This window comes from Phyllobates terribilis, unplaced genomic scaffold (assembly GCF_046119375.1).
Source record: "Phyllobates terribilis strain yellow unplaced genomic scaffold, ASM4611937v1 Scaffold_11__3_contigs__length_659146591, whole genome shotgun sequence".
In the NCBI taxonomy this organism is placed as follows: domain Eukaryota; kingdom Metazoa; phylum Chordata; class Amphibia; order Anura; family Dendrobatidae; genus Phyllobates; species Phyllobates terribilis.
In genome coordinates this window covers 608,523,836-608,545,991 of record NW_027362771.1, presented here as the reverse complement: position 1 = coordinate 608,545,991, position 22,156 = coordinate 608,523,836, and the positions used below count along the sequence as shown (strand labels likewise).

The 22,156-nt window shown below is 36.9% G+C and overlaps 7 non-coding genes across 7 annotated transcripts; all 7 read left to right on the top strand.

Annotated features, from left to right (window-relative positions):
• The first annotated feature begins 1,677 nt into the window (after window positions 1-1,677).
• TRNAL-UAG (transfer RNA leucine (anticodon UAG)) lies at window positions 1,678-1,759 on the top strand. Its single transcript has one exon. It is a non-coding gene; the product is annotated as a tRNA-Leu (tRNA).
• A 2,821-nt stretch (window positions 1,760-4,580) lies between these two features.
• On the top strand, window positions 4,581-4,662 carry TRNAL-AAG (transfer RNA leucine (anticodon AAG)). The gene has a single exon. It is a non-coding gene; the product is annotated as a tRNA-Leu (tRNA).
• A 2,719-nt stretch (window positions 4,663-7,381) lies between these two features.
• Window positions 7,382-7,463, top strand: TRNAL-UAG (transfer RNA leucine (anticodon UAG)). The gene has a single exon. It is a non-coding gene; the product is annotated as a tRNA-Leu (tRNA).
• Window positions 7,464-8,842: 1,379 nt separating this feature from the next.
• Window positions 8,843-8,924, top strand: TRNAL-AAG (transfer RNA leucine (anticodon AAG)). The gene has a single exon. It is a non-coding gene; the product is annotated as a tRNA-Leu (tRNA).
• A 2,819-nt stretch (window positions 8,925-11,743) lies between these two features.
• Window positions 11,744-11,825, top strand: TRNAL-UAG (transfer RNA leucine (anticodon UAG)). Its single transcript has one exon. It is a non-coding gene; the product is annotated as a tRNA-Leu (tRNA).
• A 2,840-nt stretch (window positions 11,826-14,665) lies between these two features.
• Window positions 14,666-14,747, top strand: TRNAL-AAG (transfer RNA leucine (anticodon AAG)). Its single transcript has one exon. It is a non-coding gene; the product is annotated as a tRNA-Leu (tRNA).
• Window positions 14,748-17,566: 2,819 nt separating this feature from the next.
• TRNAL-AAG (transfer RNA leucine (anticodon AAG)) lies at window positions 17,567-17,651 on the top strand. The gene has a single exon. It is a non-coding gene; the product is annotated as a tRNA-Leu (tRNA).
• Window positions 17,652-22,156: the final 4,505 nt, after the last annotated feature.

Genomic DNA, 22,156 nt, shown 5'->3' with positions numbered 1-22,156 from the left:
GTGATATCTAAAAATTAGCGGATGAGCCAACAGAGGAAAGATTAGTTAAATATCTGGATACAAGTCATATGTTTGTAAAATGGTGCCCCAGAGTCAATGTACAAACAAATCCCTGATAATTACGTTGCTCATACATAATAACATTTGTCTTTTTGTATTATTGGATATAAAATATTTTCTGCCACTTACATCAAAAGCAAACTTTTGATATAAATAACATTAAACATATGTAAGAAGTAGCGTGGCCGAGCAGTCTAAGGTGCTGGATTTAGGCTTCAGTCTCTCTGGAGGCTTGGGTTCAAATCCCGCCGCCGCCATCATTTATTTGGATCTAATTTTTACCAAAAATTAGGAAACAGTTGAGGAAGTAAAGGGGATAGAGATTTTAGGAGGTAGCGGTAATTCTATCCTATACTTTTGAACTACAAAAGGAGGAAAACCTGCGAAAACTGAGATTTTAAGATTGGACTGTAGAAAGGCAGTTTTTAATGGACTCAGTAAAAAGGAAGGAAAGGTAGGATGTTCTAAAGGAAAGTAATGTCCAGGAAGGATGGGAGATTTTGCTAAATTAAATTCTCACAGCACAATCAGTAACAATCCCGAAAAGAAGGAAGAATGGAAAGCATTTATGGAGACCAGGATGGCTGAATACTGAACTTAAAAGCTTGCTAAAAAGGAACAAAGAAATGAATATCAAATGGAAAGAAGAATATAATGCTGTCTGCAGGGAAAGCTGGGCTAGCATTAGAAGAGCTAAAGCCAGTAATGAATTGAGGCTTGCAAGAGAGACCAAAAGCAATAAGAAAGGATTTTGGAAGTAAGTCAAAAGTTAAAGAAAAGCCAAAGATGATTTAGGATTTTTAAAAGATGAAAAGGGTAAAGTGGTCAATAATGATGTTGAGAAGACTGAACTTTTAATTTCCTATTTGGATTCTGTGTTCTCTAAGAAAGTAAATGTAACATCAAGTGATCTTCACTGTGCTGTAGAAGAAAAGGAACATGTGAGCAAGTCATACGTATGAATACAGCATGTGAATAGTCATGTTGGCTTTAGGCATCAGAATTAATTACATAATTTACCATCTATGTTACATCCATGTCAGTTCAATCAATGATCAACCATTCTCAAAATTTGCCAAAATCAATCTTGGTCAAAAGAAGTCTAACTGCTAGCTCATATCCCTGCTGCCTTTTAGGATTATCAATACAGGATGAGTAGAGTGATTAGCAAACATAAACAGAGCCATGCTGCTTCTGCTGCTTTCCAGTAAGTCACCCTAGTGATGGATTCATAGCTACACTGCTCTGCACTGCTGTATAATGTCTTCCTTGCTGCTGCTTCTGATTATCTGTTACGTACAGGCAGGGGTGTAGGAATCCTTCATGTTTGAGTGTCCTGTATGTGGGAGATCATAGCAAATAATCTATACCACCTAATTCAGTGATATCTAAAAATTAGCGGATGAGCCAACAGAGGAAAGATTAGTTAAATATCTGGATACAAGTCATATGTTTTGTAAAATGGTGCCCCAAAGTCAATGTACAAACAATTCATTGATAATTACGTTGCTGTTGCATAATAACATTTGTCTTTTTGTCATATTGGATATAAAATATTTTCTGCCACTTACATCAAAAGCAAACTTCTGATTTAAATAACTTTAAACTTATGCAAGAGGTAGCGTGGCCGAGCGGTCTAAGGCGCTGAATTTAGGCTCCAGTTTTTCTGCAGGCGTGGGTTCAAATCCCACCGCTACCATTATTTATTTGGATCAAATTTTTACCAAAAATAAGGAAACGGTTGAGGAAGTAAAGGGGGTTGAGAACTTAGGAGGCAGCGATCATGCTATCCTATAATTTTGAACTATAAAAGGAGGAAAACCTGCGAAAACTGAGATTTTAAGATTGGACTGTAGAAAGGCAGTTTTTAATGGACTCAGTAAAAAGGAAGGAAAGGTAGAATGTTATAAAGGAAAGAAATGTCCAGGAAAGATGGGAGATTTTGCTAAATTTAATTCTCACTGCACAATCAGTAACAATCCCGAAAAGAAGGAAGAATGGAAAGCATTTATTGAGACCAGGAAGGCTGAATACTGAACTTAAAAGCTTGCTGAAAAGGAACAAAGAAATGAGTATCAAATGGAAAGAAGGGTTCATATCTAAAGAAGAATATAATGCTGTCTGCAGGGAAAGCTGGCTAAAGCCAGTAATGAATTGAGGCTTGCAAGAGAGACCAAAAGCAATAAGAAAGGATTTTGGAAGTATGTCAAAAGTTAAAGAAAAGCCAAAGATGCTATAGGATTTTTAAAAGATGAAAAGGGTAATGTGGTCAATAATGATGTTGAGAAGACTGAACTTTTAAATTCCTATTTGGCTTCTCTGTTCTCCAAGAAAGCAAATCTAACATCAAGTGATCTTCAATGTGCTGTAGAAGAAAAGGAACATGTGAAAAAGTCATACGTATGAATACTGCATATGAGTGTTCATGTTAGCTTTAGGCATCAGAATTAATTACATAATTTAATATCTATGTTACATCCATGTCAGTTCAATCAATGATCAACCATTCTCAAAATTTGCCAAAATCAATCTTGGTCAAATGAGGTCTAACTGCTAGCTCATATCCCTGCTGCCTTTTTAGGATTATCAATACAGGATGAGCACAGTGATTAGCAAACATAAACAGAGCCATGCTGCTTCTGTTGCTTTCCAGTTAGTCACCCTAGTGATGAACTCATAGCTACACTGCTCTGCACTGCTGTATAATGTCTTACTTGCTGCTGCTTCTGATTATCTGTTACGTACAGGCAGGGGTGTAGGAATCCTTCATGTTTGAGTGTCCTGTATGTGGGAGATCATAGCAAGTAATCTATACCACCTAATTCAGTGATATCTAAAAATTAGCGGATGAGCCAACAGAGGAAAGATTAGTTAAATATCTGGATACAAGTCATATGTTTTGCAAAATGGTGCCCCAGAGTTAATGTAAAAACAAATCCCTGATAACTACGTTGCTCATGCATAATAACATTTGTATTTTTGTCTAATTAGATATACAATGTTTTCTGCCATTTATATCATTAGCAAATTTCTGATTTAAATAAGTTTGAACATCCGTATGAGGTAGCGTGGCCGAGCAGTCTAAGGCACTGGATTAAGGCTCCAGTCTCTCTCGAGGCGTGGGTTCAAATCCCATCGCAGCCATTATTTATTTGGATCTAATTTTTACCAAAAATTAGAAAACAGTTGAGGAAGTAAAGGGGATTGAGAATTTAGGAGGCAGCGTTAATTCTATCCTATACTTTTGAACTAAAAAAGGTGGAAAACCTGTGAAAACTAAGATTTTAAGATTGGACATTAAAAAGGCAGTTTTTAATGGACTCAGTAAAAAGGAAGGAAAGGTAGAATGTTATAAAGGAAAGAAATGTCCAGGAAGGATGGGAGATTTTGCTAAATTAAATTCTCACTGCACAATCAGTAACAATCCCGAAAAGAAGGAAGAATGGAAAGCATTTATGGAGACCAGGATGGCTAAATACTGAAATGAAAAGCTTGCTAAAAAGGAACAAAGAAATGAATATCAAATGAAAAGAAGGGTTCATATCTAAAGAATATAATGCTGTCTGCAGGGAAAGCTGGGCTAGCATTAGAAGAGCTAAAGCCAGTAATGAAGTGAGGCTTGCAAGAGAGACCAAAGGCAATAAGAAAGGTTTTTGGAAGTAAGTCAAAAGTTAAAGAAAAGCCAAAGATGCTATAAGATTTTTAAAGGATGAAAAGGGTAAAGTGGTCAATAATGATGTTGAGAAAACTGAACTTTTAAATTCCTATTTTGCTTCTGTGTTCTCTAAGAAAGCAAATGTAACATCAAGTGATCTTCACTGTGCTGTAGAAGAAAAGGAACATGTGAGCAAGTCATACATCAGAATACGGCATATGAATAGTCATGTTGGCTTTAGGCATCAGAATTAATTACATAATTTACCATCTATGTTACATCGATGTCAGTTCAATCAGTGATCAACGATTCTCAAAATTTGCCAAAATCAATCTTGGTCAAATGAAGTCTAACTGCTAGCTCATATCCCTGCTGCCTTTTTAGGATTATCAATACAGGATGAGCAGAGTGATTAGCAAACATAAACAGAGCCATGCTGCTTCTGCTGCTTTCCAGTAAGTCACCCTAGTGATGAACTCATAGCTACACTGCTCTGCACTGCTGTATAATGTCTTCCTTGCTGCTGCTTCTGATTATCTGTTACGTACAGGCAGGGGTGTAGGAATCCTTCATGTTTGAGTGTCCTGTATGTGGGAGATCATAGCAAGTAATCTATACCACCTAATTCAGTGATATCTAAAAATTAGCGGTTGAGCCAACAGAGGAAAGATTAGTTAAATATCTGGATACAAGTCATATGTTTTGCAAAATGGTGCCCCAGAGTCAATGTACAAACAAATCCCTGATAATTACGTTGCTCATGCATAATAACATTTGTATTTTTGTCTAATAAGATATACAATGTTTTCTGCCACTTATATCATTAGCAAATATCTAATTTAAATAAGTTTGAACATCCATATGAGGTAGCGTGGCCGAGCGGTCTAAGGCGCTGGATTAAGGCTCCAGTCTCTCTGGAGGCGTGGGTTCAAATCCCACCGCTGCCATTATTTATTTGGATCTAATTTTTACCAAAAATTAGGAAACAGTTGAGGAAGTAAAGGGGATTGAGAATTTAGGAGACAGCGGTAATTCTATCCTATACTTTTGAACTACAAAAGGTGGAAAACCTGCGAAAACTGAGATTTTAAGATTGGACTGTAGAAAGGCAGTTTTTAATGGACTCAGTAAAAAGGAAGGAAAGGTAGAATGTTATAAAGGAAAGAAATGTCCAGGAAGGATGGGAGATTTTGCTAAATTAAATTCTCACTGCACAATCAGTAACAATCCCGAAAAGAAGGAAGAATGGAAAGCATTTATGGAGACCAGGATGGCTGAATACTGAACTTAAAAGCTTGCTAAAAAGGAACAAAGAAATGAATATCAAATGAAAACAAGGGTTCATATCTAAAGAAGTATATAATGCTGTCTGCAGGGAAAGGTGGGCTAGCGTTAGAAGAGCTAAAGCCAGTAATGAAGTGAGGCTTGCAAGAGAGACCAAAAGCAATAAGAAAGGATTTTGGAAGTAAGTCAAAAGTTAAAGAAAAGCCAAAGATGCTATAGGATTTTTAAAGGATGAAAAGGGTAAAGTGGTCAATAATGATGTTGAGAAGACTGAACTTTTAACGTCCTGTTTTGCTTCTGTGTTCTCTAATAAAGCAAATGTAACATCAAGTGATCTTCACTGTGCTGTAGAAGAAAAGGAACATGTGAGCAAGTCATACGTATGAATACGGCATATGAATAGTCATGTTGGCTTTAGGCATCAGAATTAACTACATAATTTACCATCTATGTTAAATCCATGTAAGTTCAATCAATGATCAACCATTCTCAAAATTTGCCAAAATCAATCTTGGTCAAAAGAAGTCTAACTGCTAGCTCATATCCCTGCTGCCTTTTTAGGATTATCAATACAGGATGAGTAGAGTGATTAGCAAACATAAACAGAGCAATGCTGCTTCTGCTGCTATCCAGTAAGTCAACCTATTGATGAACTCATAGCTACACTGCTCTGCACTGCTGTTTAATGTCTTCCTTGCTGCTGCTTCTAATTTTCTTTTACGTACAGGCAGGGGTGTAGGAATCCTTCATGTTTGAGTGTCCTGTATATGGGAGATCATAGCAAGTGAGTCTGACTTCTATACCAGGAAAGATCTTTGAACAAATTATTAAACAACATGTGTGTAAGTACATGGATAAGAATGAAGTGATTAACCAGAGTCAGCATGGGTTTGTAACTAACAAGTCATGTCAGACTAACTTAATTTCCTTCTATGACAGAATCACTGACTGGGTGGATCAGGGAAATGCTGTAGATATAGTATATCTTGACTTCAGCAAAGCATTTGACAAAGTATCTCACACCATCCTTATTGAAAAAATGACCAAGTATGCAATGGACCAGGCAACTGTTAGGTGGATTCATAACTGGCTTAGTGATCGGACTCAAAGGGTGGTTGTAAATGGCTTCACATCCAGCTGGATGAATGTCTCAAGTGGGGTACCACAGGGCTCCGTCCTGGGACCTGTATTGTTCAACATCTTTATCAATGATTTAGATGAAGGAATTGAGGGTAAACTGATTAAATTTGCTGATGATACAAAGCTAAGAGGGATAGCTAATACTAGAGAAGAGAGAGAGAGGATTCAAAAGGACCTAAATAAACTGGAGCAGTGGGCAGCAACCAACAGAATGGTTTTTAACAGGGAAAAATGCAAAGTACTACATCTGAGCAATAAAAATGAAAAAAGCATATACAGAATGGGAGGAATAGAGCTAAGCAACAGTACATGTGAAAAAGACTTAGGTATACTAATAGATCATAGACTGAACATGAGTCAACAGTGTGATGCAGCAGCAAAAAAGGCAAATACAATTCTGGGATGTATTAACAGAAGCATACAGTCTAGTTCACGTGAAGTCATTATCGGTCTTTACTCCTCTTTGGTCAGACCTCATCTGGAATACTGTGTACAGTTTTGGGCACCACATTTTAAAAAAGACATAGACAAACTGGAGCAAGTTCAGAGAAGAGCGACCAGAATGGTGACTGGTCTGCAAACCATGTACTATGAGGAACGGTTGCAGGATTTGGGAATGTTTAGCTTGCAAAAAAGAAGACTGAGAGGAGACTTAATAGCTGTCTACAAATATGTCAAGGGCTGTCACATTGTAGAAGGATCATCTTTATTCTCATTTGCACAAGGAAAGACTAGAAGCAATGGGATGAAACTAAATGGGAGGAGACACAGATTAGATATTAGAAAAAACTTTTTGACAGTTAGGGTGATTAATGAGTGGAACAGGCTGCCACGAGAGGTGGTGAGTTCCCCTTCAATGGACGTCTTCAAACAGAGGCTGGACAGACATCTGTCTGAGATGATCTAGTGAATCCTGCTTTGAGCAGGGGGTTGGACCAGATGACCCAGGAGGTCCCTTCCAACTCTACCATTCTTTGATTCTAAGTAATCTATACCACCTAATTCAGTGATATCTAAATATTAGCGGATGAGCCAACAGAGGAAAGATTAGTTAAATATCTGGATACAAGTCATATGTTTTGTAAAATGGTGCCCCAGAGTCAATGTACAAACAAATCCCTGATAATTACGTTGCTCATACATAATAACATTTGTCTTTTTGTATTATTGGATATAAAATATTTTCTGCCACTTGCATCAAAAGCAAACTTTTGATATAAATAACATTAAACATATGTAAGAGTTAGCGTGGCCGAGCGGTCTAAGGTGCTGGATTTAGGCTCCAGTCTCTCTGGAGGCGTGGGTTCAAATCCCACAGCTGCCATTATTTATTTGGATCAAATTTTTACCAAAAATTAGGAAACGGTTGAGGAAGTAAAGGGCGTTGAGAACTTAGGAGGCAGCGATCATGCTATCCTAAAATTTTGAAGTACAAAAGGAGGAAAACCTGCGAAAACTGAGATTTTAAGATTGGACTGTAGAAAGACAGTTTTTAATGGACTCAGTAAAAAGTAAGGAAAAGTAGGATGTTCTAAAGGAAAGAAATGTCCAGGAAAGATGGGAGATTTTGCTAAATTTAATTCTCACTGCACAATCAGTAACAATCCCGAAAAGAAGGAAGAATGGAAAGCATTTATTGAGACCAGGAAGGCTGAATACTGAACTTAAAAGCTTGCTGAAAAGGAACAAAGAAATGAGTATCAAATGGAAAGAAGGGTTCATATCTAAAGAAGAATATAATGCTGTCTGCAGGGAAAGCTGGGCTAGCGTTAGAAGAGCTAAAGCCAGTAATGAATTGAGGCTTGCAAGAGAGACCAAAAGCAATAAGAAAGGATTTTGGAAGTAAGTCAAAAGTTAAAGAAAAGCCAAAGATGCTATAGGATTTTTAAAACATGAAAAGTGTAATGTGGTCAATAATGATGTTGAGAAGACTGAACTTTTAAATTCCTATTTGGCTTCTCTGTTCTCTAAGAAAGCCAATGTAACATCAAGTGATCTTCAATGTGCTGTAGAAGAAAAGGAACATGTGAGCAAGTCATACATAACAATACGGCATATGAATAGTCATGTTGGCTTTAGGCATCAGAATTAATTACATAATTTACCATCTATGTTACATCGATGTCAGTTCAATCAATGATCAACCATTCTCAAAATTTGCCAAAATCAATCTTGGTCAAATGAAGTCTAACTGCTAGCTCATATCCCTGCTGCCTTTTTAGGATTATCAATACAGGATGAGCAGAGTGATTAGCAAACATAAACAGAGCCATGCTGCTTCTGCTGCTTTCCAGTAAGTCACCCTAGTGATGCATTCATAGCTACACTGCTCTACACTGCTGTATAATGTCTTCCTTGCTGCTGCTTCTGATTATCTGTTACTTACAGGCTGGGGTGTGGGAATCCTTCATGTTTGAGTGTCCTGTATGTGGGAGATCATAGCAAGTAATCTATACCACCTAATTCAGTGATATCTAAAAATTAGCGGTGGAGCCGACAGAGGAAAGATTAGTTAAATATCTGGATACAAGTCATATGTTTTGCAAAATGGTGCCCCAGAGTCAATGTACAAACAAATCCCTAATAATTACGTTGCTCATGCATAATAACATTTGTATTTTTGTCTAATTAGATATACAATATTTTCTGCCACTTATATCATTAGCAAATATCTAATTTAAATAAGTTTGAATATCCGTATGAGGTAGCGTGGCCGAGCGGTCTAAGGCGCTGGATTAAGGCTCCAGTCTCTCTGGAGGCGTGGGTTCAAATCCCACCGCTGACATTATTTATTTGGATCTAATTTTTATCAAAAATTAGGAAACAGTTGAGGAAGTAAAGGGGATTGAGAATTTAGGAGACAGCGGTAATTCTATCCTATACTTTTGAACTACAAAAGATGCAAAACCTGCGAAAACTGAGATTTTAAGATTGGACTGTAGAAAGGCAGTTTTTAATGGACTCAGTAAAAAGGAAGGAATGGTAGAATGTTATAAAGGAAAGAAATGTCCAGTAAGGATGGGAGATTTTGCTAAATTAAATTCTCACTGCACAATCAGTAACAATCCCGAAAAGAAGGAAGAATGGAAAGCATTTATGGAGACCAGGATGGCTGAATACTGAACTTAAAAGCTTGCTAAAAAGGAACAAAGAAATGAATATCAAATGAAAAGAAGGGTTCATATCTAAAGAAGAATATAATGCTGTCTGCAGGGAAAGGTGGGCTAGCGTTAGAAGAGCTAAAGCCAGTAATGAAGTGAGGCTTGCAAGAGAGACCAAAAGCAATAAGAAAGGATTTTGGAAGTAAGTCAAAAGTTAAAGAAAAGCCAAAGATGCTATAGGATTTTTAAAGGATGAAAAGGGTAAAGTGGTCAATAATGATGTTGAGAAGACTGAACTTTTAAATTCCTGTTTTGCTTCTGTGTTCTCTAAGAAAGCAAATGTAACATCAAGTGATCTTCACTGTGCTGTAGAAGAAAAGGAACATGTGAGCAAGTCATACGTATGAATACGGCACATGAATAGTCATGTTGGCTTTAGGCATCAGAATTAACTACATAATTTACCATCTATGTTACATCCATGTCAGTTCAATCAATGATCAACCATTCTCAAAATTTGCCAAAATCAATCTTGGTCAAAAGAAGTCTAACTGCTAGCTCATATCCCTGCTGCCTTTTAGGATTATCAATACAGGATGAGTAGAGTGATTAGCAAACATAAACAGAGCCATGCTGCTTCTGCTGCTATCCAGTAAGTCAACCTATTGATGAACTCATAGCTACACTGCTCTGCACTGCTGTATAATGTCTTCCTTGCTGCTGCTTCTGATTATCTGTTACGTACAGGCAGGGGTGTAGGAATCCTTCATGTTTGAGTGTCCTGTATATGGGAGATCATAGCAAGTAATCTATACCACCTAATTCAGTGATATCTAAAAATTAGCGGATGAGCCAACAGAGGAAAGATTAATTAAATATCTGGATACAAGTCATATGTTTTGTAAAATGGTGCCCCAGAGTCAATGTACAAACAATTCCCTGATAATTACATTACTCATACATAATAATATTTGTCTTTTTGTATTATTGGATATAAAATATTTTCTGCCACTTACATGAAAAGCAAACTTTTCATATAAATAACATTAAACATATGTAAGAGGTAGCGTGGCCGAGCAGTCTAAGGTGCTGGATTTAGGCTTCAGTCTCTCTGGAGGCTTGGGTTCAAATCCCACCGCTGCCATCATTTATTTGGATCTAATTTTTACCAAAAATTAGGAAACAGTTGGGGAAGAAAAGGGGATAGAGATTTTAGGAGGCAGCGGTAATTCTATCCTATACTTTTGAACTACAAAAGGAGGAAAACCTGCGAAAACTGAGATTTTAAGATTGGACTGTAGAAAGGCAGTTTTAATGGACTCAGTAAAAAGGAAGGAAAGGTAGGATGTTCTAAAGGAAAGTAATGTCCAGGAAGGATGGGAGATTTTGCTAAATTAAATTCTCACAGCACAATCAGTAACAATCCCGAAAAGAAGGAAGAATGGAAAGCATTTATGGAGACCAGGACGGCTGAATACTGAACTTAAAAGCTTGCTAAAAAGGAACAAAGAAATGAATATCAAATGGAAAGAAGAATATAATGCTGTCTGCAGGGAAAGCTGGGCTAGCATTAGAAGAGCTAAAGCCAGTAATGAATTGAGGCTTGCAAGAGAGACCAAAAGCAATAAGAAAGGATTTTGGAAGTAAGTCAAAAGTTAAAGAAAAGCCAAAGATGCTTTAGGATTTTTAAAAGATGAAAAGGGTAAAGTGGTCAATAATGATGTTGAGAAGACTGAACTTTTAATTTCCTATTTGGCTTCTGTGTTCTCTAAGAAAGTAAATGTAACATCAAGTGATCTTCACTGTGCTGTAGAAGAAAAGGAACTTGTGAGCAAGTCATACGTATGAATACAGCATGTGAATAGTCATGTTGGCTTTAGGCATCAGAATTAGTTACATAATTTACCATCTATGTTACTTCCATGTCAGTTCAATCAATGATCAACCATTCTCAAAATTTGCCAAAATCAATCTTGGTCAAAAGAAGTCTAACTGCTAGCTCATATCCCTGCTGCCTTTTAGGATTATCAATACAGGATGAGTAGAGTGATTAGCAAACATAAACAGAGCCATGCTGCTTCTGCTGCTTTCCAGTAAGTCACCCTAGTGATGGATTCATAGCTACACTGCTCTGCACTGCTGTATAATGTATTCCTTGCTGCTGCTTCTGATTATCTGTTACATACAGGCAGGGGTGTAGGAATCCTTCATGTTTGAGTGTCCTGTATGTGGGAGATCATAGCAAATAATCTATACCACCTAATTCAGTGATATCTAAAAATTAGTGGATGAGCCAACAGAGGAAAGATTAGTTAAATATCTGGATACAAGTCATATGTTTTGTAAAATGGTGCCCCAAAGTCAATGTACAAACAATTCCCTGATAATTACGTTGCTGTTGCATAATAACATTTGTCTTTTTGTCATATTGGATATAAAATATTTTCTGCCACTTACATCAAAAGCAAACTTCTGATATAAATAACTTCAAACATATGTAAGCGGTAGCGTGGCCAAGCGGTCTAAGGCGCTGGATTTAGGCTCCAGTCTCTCTGGAGGCGTGGGTTCAAGTCCCACCACTGCCATTATCTATTTGGATCAAATTATTACCAAAAATTAGGAAACGGTTGAGGATGTAAAGGGGGATGAGAACTTATGAGGCAGCGATCATGCTATCCTAAAATTTTGAACTTAAAAAGGAGGAAAACCTGCGAAAACTGAGATTTTAAGATTGGACTGTAGAAAGTCAGTTTTTAATGGTCTCAGTAAAAAGTAAGGAAAGGTAGGATGTTCTAAAGGAAAGAAATGTCCAGGAAAGATGGGAGATTTTGCTAAATTTAATTCTCACTGCACAATCAGTAACAATTCCGAAAAGAAGGAAGAATGGAAAGCATTTATTGAGACCAGGAAGGCTGAATACTGAACTTAAAAGCTTGCTGAAAAGGAACAAAGAAATGAGTATCAAATGGAAAGAACGGTTCATATCTAAAGAAGAATATAATGCTGTCTGCAGGGAAAGCTGGGCTAGCGTTAGAAGAGCTAAAGCCAGTAATGAATTGAGGCTTGCAAGAAAGACCAAAAGCAATAAGAAAGGATTTTGGAAGTAAGTCAAAAGTTAAAGAAAAGCCAAAGATGCTATAGGATTTTTAAAAGATGAAAAGGGTAATGTGGTCAATAATGATGTTGAGAAGACTGAACTTTTAAATTCCTATTTGGCTTCTCTGTTCTCTAAGAAAGCAAATGTAACATCAAGTGATCTTCACTGTGCTGTAGAAGAAAAGGAACATGTGAAAAAGTCATACGTATGAATACTGCATATGAGTGTTCATGTTAGCTTTAGACATAAGAATTAATTACATAATTTACCATCTATGTTACATCCATGTCAGTTCAATCAATGATCAACCATTCTCAAAATTTGCCAAAATCAATCTTGGTCAAATGAGGTCTAACTGCTAGCTCATATCCCTGCTGCATTTTTAGGATTATCAATACAGGATGAGCACAGTGATTAGCAAACATACACAGAGCCATGCTGCTTCTGCTGCTTTCCAGTAAGTCACCCTAGTGATGAACTCATAGCTACACTGCTCTGCACTGCTGTATAATGTCTTACTTGCTGCTGCTTCTGATTATCTGTTACGTACAGGCAGGGGTGTAGGGATCCTTCATGTTTGAGTGTCCTGTATGTGGGAGATCATAGCAAGTAATCTATACCACCTAATTCAGTGATATCTAAAAATTAGCCGATGAGCCAACAGAGGAAAGATTAGTTAAATATCTGGAGACAAGTCATATGTTTTGCAAAATGGTACCCCAGAGTCAATGTAAAAACAAATCCCTGATAACTACGTTGCTCATGCATAATAACATTTGTATTTTTGTCTAATTAGATATACAATGTTTTCTGCCACTTATATCATTAGCAAATTTCTGATTTAAATAAGTTTGATCATCCGTCTGATGTAGCGTGGCCGAGCGGTCTAAGGCGCAGGATTAAGGCTCCCATCTCTCTGGAGGCATGGGTTCAAATCCCATCGCAGCTATTATTTATTTGGATCTAATTTTTACCAAAAATTAGAAAACAGTTGAGGAAGTAAAGGGGATTGAGAATTTAGGAGGCAGCGTTAATTCTATCCTATACTTTTTAACTACAAAAGGTGGAAAACCTGTGAAAACTAAGATTTTAAGATTGGACTGTAGAAAGGCAGTTTTTAATGGACTCAGTAAAAAGGAAGGAAAGGTAGAATGTTATAAAGGAAAGAAATGTCCAGGAAGGATGGGAGATTTTGCTAAATTAAATTCTCACTGCACAATCAGTAACAATCCCGAAAAGAAGGAAGAATGGAAAGCATTTATGGAGAGCAGGATGGCTGAATACTGAACTTAAAAGCTTGCTAAAAAGTAACAAAGAAATGAATATCAAATGAAAAGAAGGGTTCAAATCTAAAGAAGAATATAATGCTGTCTGCAGGGAAAGGTGGGCTAGCGTTAGAAGAGCTAAAGCCAGTAATGAAGTGAGGCTTGCAAGAGAGACCAAAAGCAATAAGAAAGGATTTTGGAAGTAAGTCTAAAGTTAAAGAAAAGCCAAAGATGCTATAGGATTTTTAAAGGATGAAAAGGGTAAAGTGGTCAATAATGATGTTGAGAAGACTGAACTTTTAAATTCCTGTTTTGCTTCTGTGTTCTCTAAGAAAGCAAATGTAACATCAAGTGATCTTCACTGTGCTGTAGAAGAAAAGGAACATGTGAGCAAGTCATACATAACAATACGGCATATGAATAGTCATGTTGGCTTTAGGCATCATAATTAATTACATAATTTACCATCTATGGTACATCGATGTCAGTTCAATCAATGATCAACGATTCTCAAAATTTGCCAAAATCAATCTTGGTCAAATGAAGTCTAACTGCTAGCTCATATCCCTGCTGCCTTTTTAGGATTATCAATACAGGATGAGCAGAGTGATTAGCAAACATAAACAGAGCCATGCTGCTTCTGCTGCTTTCCAGTAAGTCACACTAGTGATGGATTCATAGCTACACTGCTCTGCACTGCTGTATAATGTCTTCCTTGCTGCTGCTTCTGATTATCTGTTACGTACAGGCTGGGGTGTAGGAATCCTTCATGTTTGAGTGTCCTGTATGTGGGAGATCATAGCAAGTAATCTATACCACCTAATTCAGTGATATCTAAAAATTAGCGGTTGAGCCAACAGAGGAAAGATTAGTTAAATATCTGGATACAAGTCATATGTTTTGCAAAATGGTGCCCCAGAGTCAATGTACAAACAAATCCCTGATAATTACGTTGCTCATGCATAATAACATTTGTATTTTTGTCTAATTAGATATACAATGTTTTCTGCCACTTATATCATTAGCAAATATCTAATTTAAATAAGTTATTACATCCTTATGAGGTAGCGTGGCCGAGCGGTCTAAGGCGCTGGATTAAGGCTCCAGTCTCTTTGGAGGCTTGGGTTCAAATCCCACTGCTGCCTTTATTTATTTGGATCTAATTTTTACCAAAAATTAGGAAACAGTTGAGGAAGTAAAGGGGATTGAGAATTTAGGAGACAGCGGTAATTCTATCCTATACTTTTGAACTACAAAAGGTGGAAAACCTGCGAAAACTGAGATTTTAAGATTGGACTGTAGAAAGGCAGTTTTTAATGGACTCAGTAAAAAGGAAGGAAAGGTAGAATGTTATAAAGGAAAGAAATGTCCACGAAGGATGGGAGATTTTGCTAAATTAAATTCTCACTGCACAATCAGTAACAATCCCGAAAAGAAGGAAGAATGGAAAGCAATTATGGAGACCAGGATGGCTGAATACTGAACTTAAAAGCTTGCTAAAAAGGAACAAAGAAATGAATATCAAATGAAAAGAAGGGTTCATATCTAAAGAAGAATATAATGCTGTCTGCAGGGAAAGGTGGGCTAGCGTTAGAAGAGCTAAAGCCAGTAATGAAGTGAGGCTTGCAAGAGAGACCAAAAGCAATAAGAAAGGATTTTGGAAGTAAGTCAAAAGTTAAAGAAAAGCCAAAGATGCTATAGGATTTTTAAAGGATGAAAAGGGTAAAGTGGTCAATAATGATGTTGAGAAGACTGAACTTTTAAATTCCTGTTTTGCTTCTGTGTTCTCTAAGAAAGCAAATGTAACATCAAGTGATCTTCACTGTGCTGTAGAAGAAAAGGAACATGTGAGCAAGTCATACGTATGAATACGGCATATGAATAGTCATGTTGGCTTTAGGCATCAGAATTAACTACATAATTTACCATCTATGTTACATCCATGTCAGTTCAATCAATGATCAACCATTCTCAAAATTTGCCAAAATCAATCTTGGTCAAAAGAAGTCTAACTGCTAGCTCATATCCCTGCTGCCTTTTTAGGATTATCAATACAGGATGAGTAGAGTGATTAGCAAACATAAACAGAGCCATGCTGCTTCTGCTGCTATCCAGTAAGTCAACCTATTGATGAACTCATAGCTACACTGCTCTGCACTGCTGTATAATGTCTTCCTTGCTGCTGCTTCTGATTATCTGTTACGTACAGGCAGGGGTGTAGGAATCCTTCATGTTTGAGTGTCCTGTATATGGGAGATCATAGCAAGTAATCTATACGACTTAATTCAGTGATATCTAAAAATTAGCGGATGAGCCAACAGAGGAAAGATTAGTTAAATATCTGGATACAAGTCATATGTTTTGTAAAATGGTGCCCCAGAGTCAATGTACAAACAAATCCCTGATAATTACGTTGCTCATACATAATAACATTTGTCTTTTTGTATTATTGGATATAAAATATTTTCTGCCACTTACATCAAAAGCAAACTTTTGATATAAATAGCATTAAACATATGTAAGAGGTAGCGTGGCCGAGCAGTCAAAGGTGCTGGGTTTAGGCTCCAGTCTCTCTGGAGGCTTGGGTTCAAATCCCACAGCCACCATCATTTATTTGGATCTAATTTTTACCAAAAATTAGGAAACAGTTGAGGAAGTAAAGGTGATAGAGATTTTAGGAGGCAGCGGTAATTCTATCCTATTCTTTTGAACTACAAAAGGAGGAAAACCTGCGAAAACTGAGATTTTAAGATTGGACTGTAGAAAGGCAGTTTTTAATGGACTCAGTAAAAAGGAAGGAAAGGTAGGATGTTCTAAAGGAAAGTAATGTCCAGGAAGGATGGGAGATTTTGCTAAATTAAATTCTCACAGCACAATCAGTAACAATCCCGAAAAGAAGGAAGAATGGAAAGCATTTATGGAGACCAGGATGGCTGAATACTGAACTGAAAAGCTTGCTAAAAAGGAACAAAGAAATGAATATCAAATGGAAAGAAGAATATAATGCTGTCTGCAGGGAAAGCTGGGCTAGCGTGAGAAGAGCTAAAGCCAGTAATGAATTGAGGCTTGCAAGACAGACCAAAAGCAATAAGAAAGGATTTTGGAAGTAAGTCAAAAGTTAAAGAAAAGCCAAAGATGCTATAGGATTTTTAAAAGATGAAAAGGGTAAAGTGGTAAATAATGATGTTGAGAAGACTGAACTTTTAAATTCCTATTTGGCTTCTGTGTTCTCTAAGAAAGTAAATGTAACATCAAGTGATCTTCACTGTGCTGTAGAAGAAAAAGAACATGTGAGCAAATCATACGTATGAATACGGCATGTGAATAGTCATGTTGGCTTTAGGCATCAGAATTAATTACATAATTTACCATCTATGTTACATCCATGTCAGTTCAATCAATGATCAACCATTCTCAAAATGTGCCAAAATCAATCTTGGTCAAAAGAAGTCTAACTGCTAGCTCATATCCCTGCTGCCTTTTTAGGATTATCAATACAGGATGAGTAGAGTGATTAGCAAACAAAAACAGAGCCATGCTGCTTCTGCTGCTTTCCAGTATGTCACCCTAGTGATGGATTCATAGCTACACTGCTCTGCACTGCTGTGTAATGTCTTCCTTGCTGCTTCTGATTATCTGTTACGTACAGGCAGGGGTGTAGGAATCCTTCATGTTTGAGGGTCCTGTATATGGGAGATCATAGCAAGTAATCTATACCACCTAATTCAGAGATATCTAAAAATTAGTGGATGAGCCAACAGAGGAAAGATTAGTTACATATCTGGATACAAGTCATATGTTTTGTAAAATGGTGCCCCAGAGTCAATGTACAAACAATTCCCTGATAATTACGTTGCTGTTCCATAATAACATTTGTCTTTTTGTCATATTGGATATAAAATATTTTCTGCCACTTACATCAAAAGCAAACTACTGATATAAATAACTTTAAACACATGCAAGAGGTAGCATAGCCGAGCGGTCTAAGGCGCTGGATTAAGGATCCAGTCTCTCTGGAGGCGTGGGTTCAAATCCCACCACTGCCATTATTTATTTGGATCAAATTTTTACCAAAAATTAGGAAACGGTTGAGGAAGTAAAGGGGGTTGAGAACTTAGGAGGCAGCGATCATAGTATTCTATAATTTTGAACTACAAATGGAGGAAAACCTGCGAAAACTGAGATTTTAAGATTGGACTGTAGAAAGACAGTTTTTAATGGACTCAGTAAAAAGTAAGGAAAGGTAGGATGTTCTAAAGGAAAGAAATGTCCAGGAAAGATGGGAGATTTTGCTAAATTAAATTCTCACTGCACAGTCAGTAACAATCCCGAAAAGAAGGAAGAATGGAAAGCATTTATTGAGACCAGGATGGCTGAATACTGAACTTAAAAGCTTGCTGAAAAGGAACAAAGAAATGAGTATCAAATGGAAAGAAGGGTTCATATCTAAAGAAGAATATAATGCTATCTGCAGGGAAAGCTGGGCTAGAGTTAGAAGAGCTAAAGCCAGTAATGAATTGAGGCTTGCAAGAGAGACCAAAAGCAATAAGAAAGGATTTTGGAAGTAAGTCAAAAGTTAAAGAAAACCAAAGATGCTATAGGATTTTTAAAAGATGAAAAAGGTAATGTTGTCAATAATGATGTTGAGAAGACTGAACTTTTAAATTCCTATTTGGCTTCTGTGTTCTCTAAGAAAGTAAATGTAACATCAAGTGATTTTCACTGTGCTGTAGAAGAAAAGGAAAATGTGAGCAAGTCATACATATGAATACGGCATATGAATAGTCATGTTGGCTTTAGGCATCAGAATTAACTACATAATTTACCATCTATGTTACATCCATGTCAGTTCAATCAATGATCAACCATTCTCAAAATTTGCCAAAATCAATCTTGGTCAAAAGAAGTCTAACTGCTAGCTCATATCACTGCTGCCTTTTTAGGATTATCAATACAGGATGAGCAGAGTGACTAGCAAACATAAACAGTGCCATGCTGCTTCTGCTGCTTTCCAGTAAGTCACCCTATTGATGAACTCATAGCTACACAGCTCTGCACTGCTGTATAATGTCTTCCTTGCTGCTGCTTCTGATTATCTGTTACATACAGGCAGGGGTGTAGGAATCCTTCATATTTGAGGGTCCTGTATATGGGAGATCATAGCAAGTAATCTATACCACCTAATTCAGTGATATCTAAAAATTAGCAGATGAGCCAACAGAGGAAAGATTAGTTAAATATCTGGATACAAGTCATATGTTTTGTAAAATGGTGCCCCAGAGTCAATGTACAAACAATTCCCTAATAATTACGTTGCTGTTGCATAATAACATTTGTCTCTTTGTATTATTGATTATAAAATATTTTCTGCCACTTACATCAAAAGCAAACTTTTGATATAAATAACATTAAACATATGTAAGAGGTAGCGTGGCCGAGCAGTCTAAGGTGCTGGATTTAGGCTTCAATCTCTCTGGAGGCATGGTTTCAAATCCCACTGCCACCATCATTTATTTGGATCTAATTTTTACTAAAAATTAGGAAACAGTTGAGGAAGTAAAGGGGATAGAGATTTTAGGAGGCAGCGGTAATTCTATCCTATACTTTTGAACTACAAAAGGAGGAAAACCTGCGAAAACTGAGATTTTAAGATTGGACTGTAGAAAGGCAGTTTTTAATGGACTCAGTAAAAAGGAAGGAAAGGTAGGATGTTCTAAAGGAAAGTAATGTCCAGGAAGGATGGGAGATTTTGCTAAATTAAATTCTCACAGCACAATCAGTAACAATCCCGAAAAGAAGGAAGAATTGAAAGCATATATGGAGACCAGGATGGCTGAATACTGAACTGAAAAGCTTGCTAAAAAGGAACAAAGAAATGAATATCAAATGGAAAGAAGAATATAATGCTGTCTGCAGGGAAAGCTGGGCTAGCATTAGAAGAGCTAGAGCCAGTAATGAAGTGAGGCTTGCAAGAGAGATCAAAGGCAATAAGAAAGGTTTTTGGAAGTAAGTCAAAAGTTAAAGAATAGCCAAAGATGCTATAGGATTTTTAAAGGATGAAAAGGGTAAAGTGGTCAATAAAGATGTTGAGAAAACTGAACTTTTAAATTCCTATTTTGCTTCTGTGTTCTCTAAGAAAGCAAATGTAACATCAAGTGATTTTCACTGTGCTGTAGAAGAAAAGGAAAATGTGAGCAAGTCATACATATGAATACGGCATATGAATAGTCATGTTGGCTTTAGGCATCAGAATTAACTACATAATTTACCATCTATGTTACATCCATGTCAGTTCAATCAATGATCAACCATTCTCAAAATTTGCCAAAATCAATCTTGGTCAAAAGAAGTCTAACTGCTAGCTCATATCACTGCTGCCTTTTTAGGATTATCAATACAGGATGAGCAGAGTGACTAGCAAACATAAACAGTGCCATGCTGCTTCTGCTGCTTTCCAGTAAGTCACCCTATTGATGAACTCATAGCTACACAGCTCTGCACTGCTGTATAATGTCTTCCTTGCTGCTGCTTCTGATTATCTGTTACATACAGGCAGGGGTGTAGGAATCCTTCATATTTGAGGGTCCTGTATATGGGAGATCATAGCAAGTAATCTATACCACCTAATTCAGTGATATCTAAAAATTAGCAGATGAGCCAACAGAGGAAAGATTAGTTAAATATCTGGATACAAGTCATATGTTTTGTAAAATGGTGCCCCAGAGTCAATGTACAAACAATTCCCTAATAATTACGTTGCTGTTGCATAATAACATTTGTCTCTTTGTATTATTGATTATAAAATATTTTCTGCCACTTACATCAAAAGCAAACTTTTGATATAAATAACATTAAACATATGTAAGAGGTAGCGTGGCCGAGCAGTCTAAGGTGCTGGATTTAGGCTTCAATCTCTCTGGAGGCATGGTTTCAAATCCCACCGCCACCATCATTTATTTGGATCTAATTTTTACTAAAAATTAGGAAACAGTTGAGGAAGTAAAGGGGATAGAGATTTTAGGAGGCAGCGGTAATTCTATCCTATACTTTTGAACTACAAAAGGAGGAAAACCTGCGAAAACTGAGATTTTAAGATTGGACTGTAGAAAGGCAGTTTTTAATGGACTCAGTAAAAAGGAAGGAAAGGTAGGATGTTCTAAAGGAAAGTAATGTCCAGGAAGGATGGGAGATTTTGCTAAATTAAATTCTCACAGCACAATCAGTAACAATCCCGAAAAGAAGGAAGAATTGAAAGCATATATGGAGACCAGGATGGCTGAATACTGAACTGAAAAGCTTGCTAAAAAGGAACAAAGAAATGAATATCAAATGGAAAGAAGAATATAATGCTGTCTGCAGGGAAAGCTGGGCTAGCATTAGAAGAGCTAGAGCCAGTAATGAAGTGAGGCTTGCAAGAGAGATCAAAGGCAATAAGAAAGGTTTTTGGAAGTAAGTCAAAAGTTAAAGAATAGCCAAAGATGCTATAGGATTTTTAAAGGATGAAAAGGGTAAAGTGGTCAATAAAGATGTTGAGAAAACTGAACTTTTAAATTCCTATTTTGCTTCTGTGTTCTCTAAGAAAGCAAATGTAACATCAAGTGATTTTCACTGTGCTGTAGAAGAAAAGGAAAATGTGAGCAAGTCATACATATGAATACGGCATATGAATAGTCATGTTGGCTTTAGGCATCAGAATTAACTACATAATTTACCATCTATGTTACATCCATGTCAGTTCAATCAATGATCAACCATTCTCAAAATTTGCCAAAATCAATCTTGGTCAAAAGAAGTCTAACTGCTAGCTCATATCACTGCTGCCTTTTTAGGATTATCAATACAGGATGAGCAGAGTGACTAGCAAACATAAACAGTGCCATGCTGCTTCTGCTGCTTTCCAGTAAGTCACCCTATTGATGAACTCATAGCTACACAGCTCTGCACTGCTGTATAATGTCTTCCTTGCTGCTGCTTCTGATTATCTGTTACATACAGGCAGGGGTGTAGGAATCCTTCATATTTGAGGGTCCTGTATATGGGAGATCATAGCAAGTAATCTATACCACCTAATTCAGTGATATCTAAAAATTAGCAGATGAGCCAACAGAGGAAAGATTAGTTAAATATCTGGATACAAGTCATATGTTTTGTAAAATGGTGCCCCAGAGTCAATGTACAAACAATTCCCTAATAATTACGTTGCTGTTGCATAATAACATTTGTCTCTTTGTATTATTGATTATAAAATATTTTCTGCCACTTACATCAAAAGCAAACTTTTGATATAAATAACATTAAACATATGTAAGAGGTAGCGTGGCCGAGCAGTCTAAGGTGCTGGATTTAGGCTTCAATCTCTCTGGAGGCATGGTTTCAAATCCCACCGCCACCATCATTTATTTGGATCTAATTTTTACTAAAAATTAGGAAACAGTTGAGGAAGTAAAGGGGATAGAGATTTTAGGAGGCAGCGGTAATTCTATCCTATACTTTTGAACTACAAAAGGAGGAAAACCTGCGAAAACTGAGATTTTAAGATTGGACTGTAGAAAGG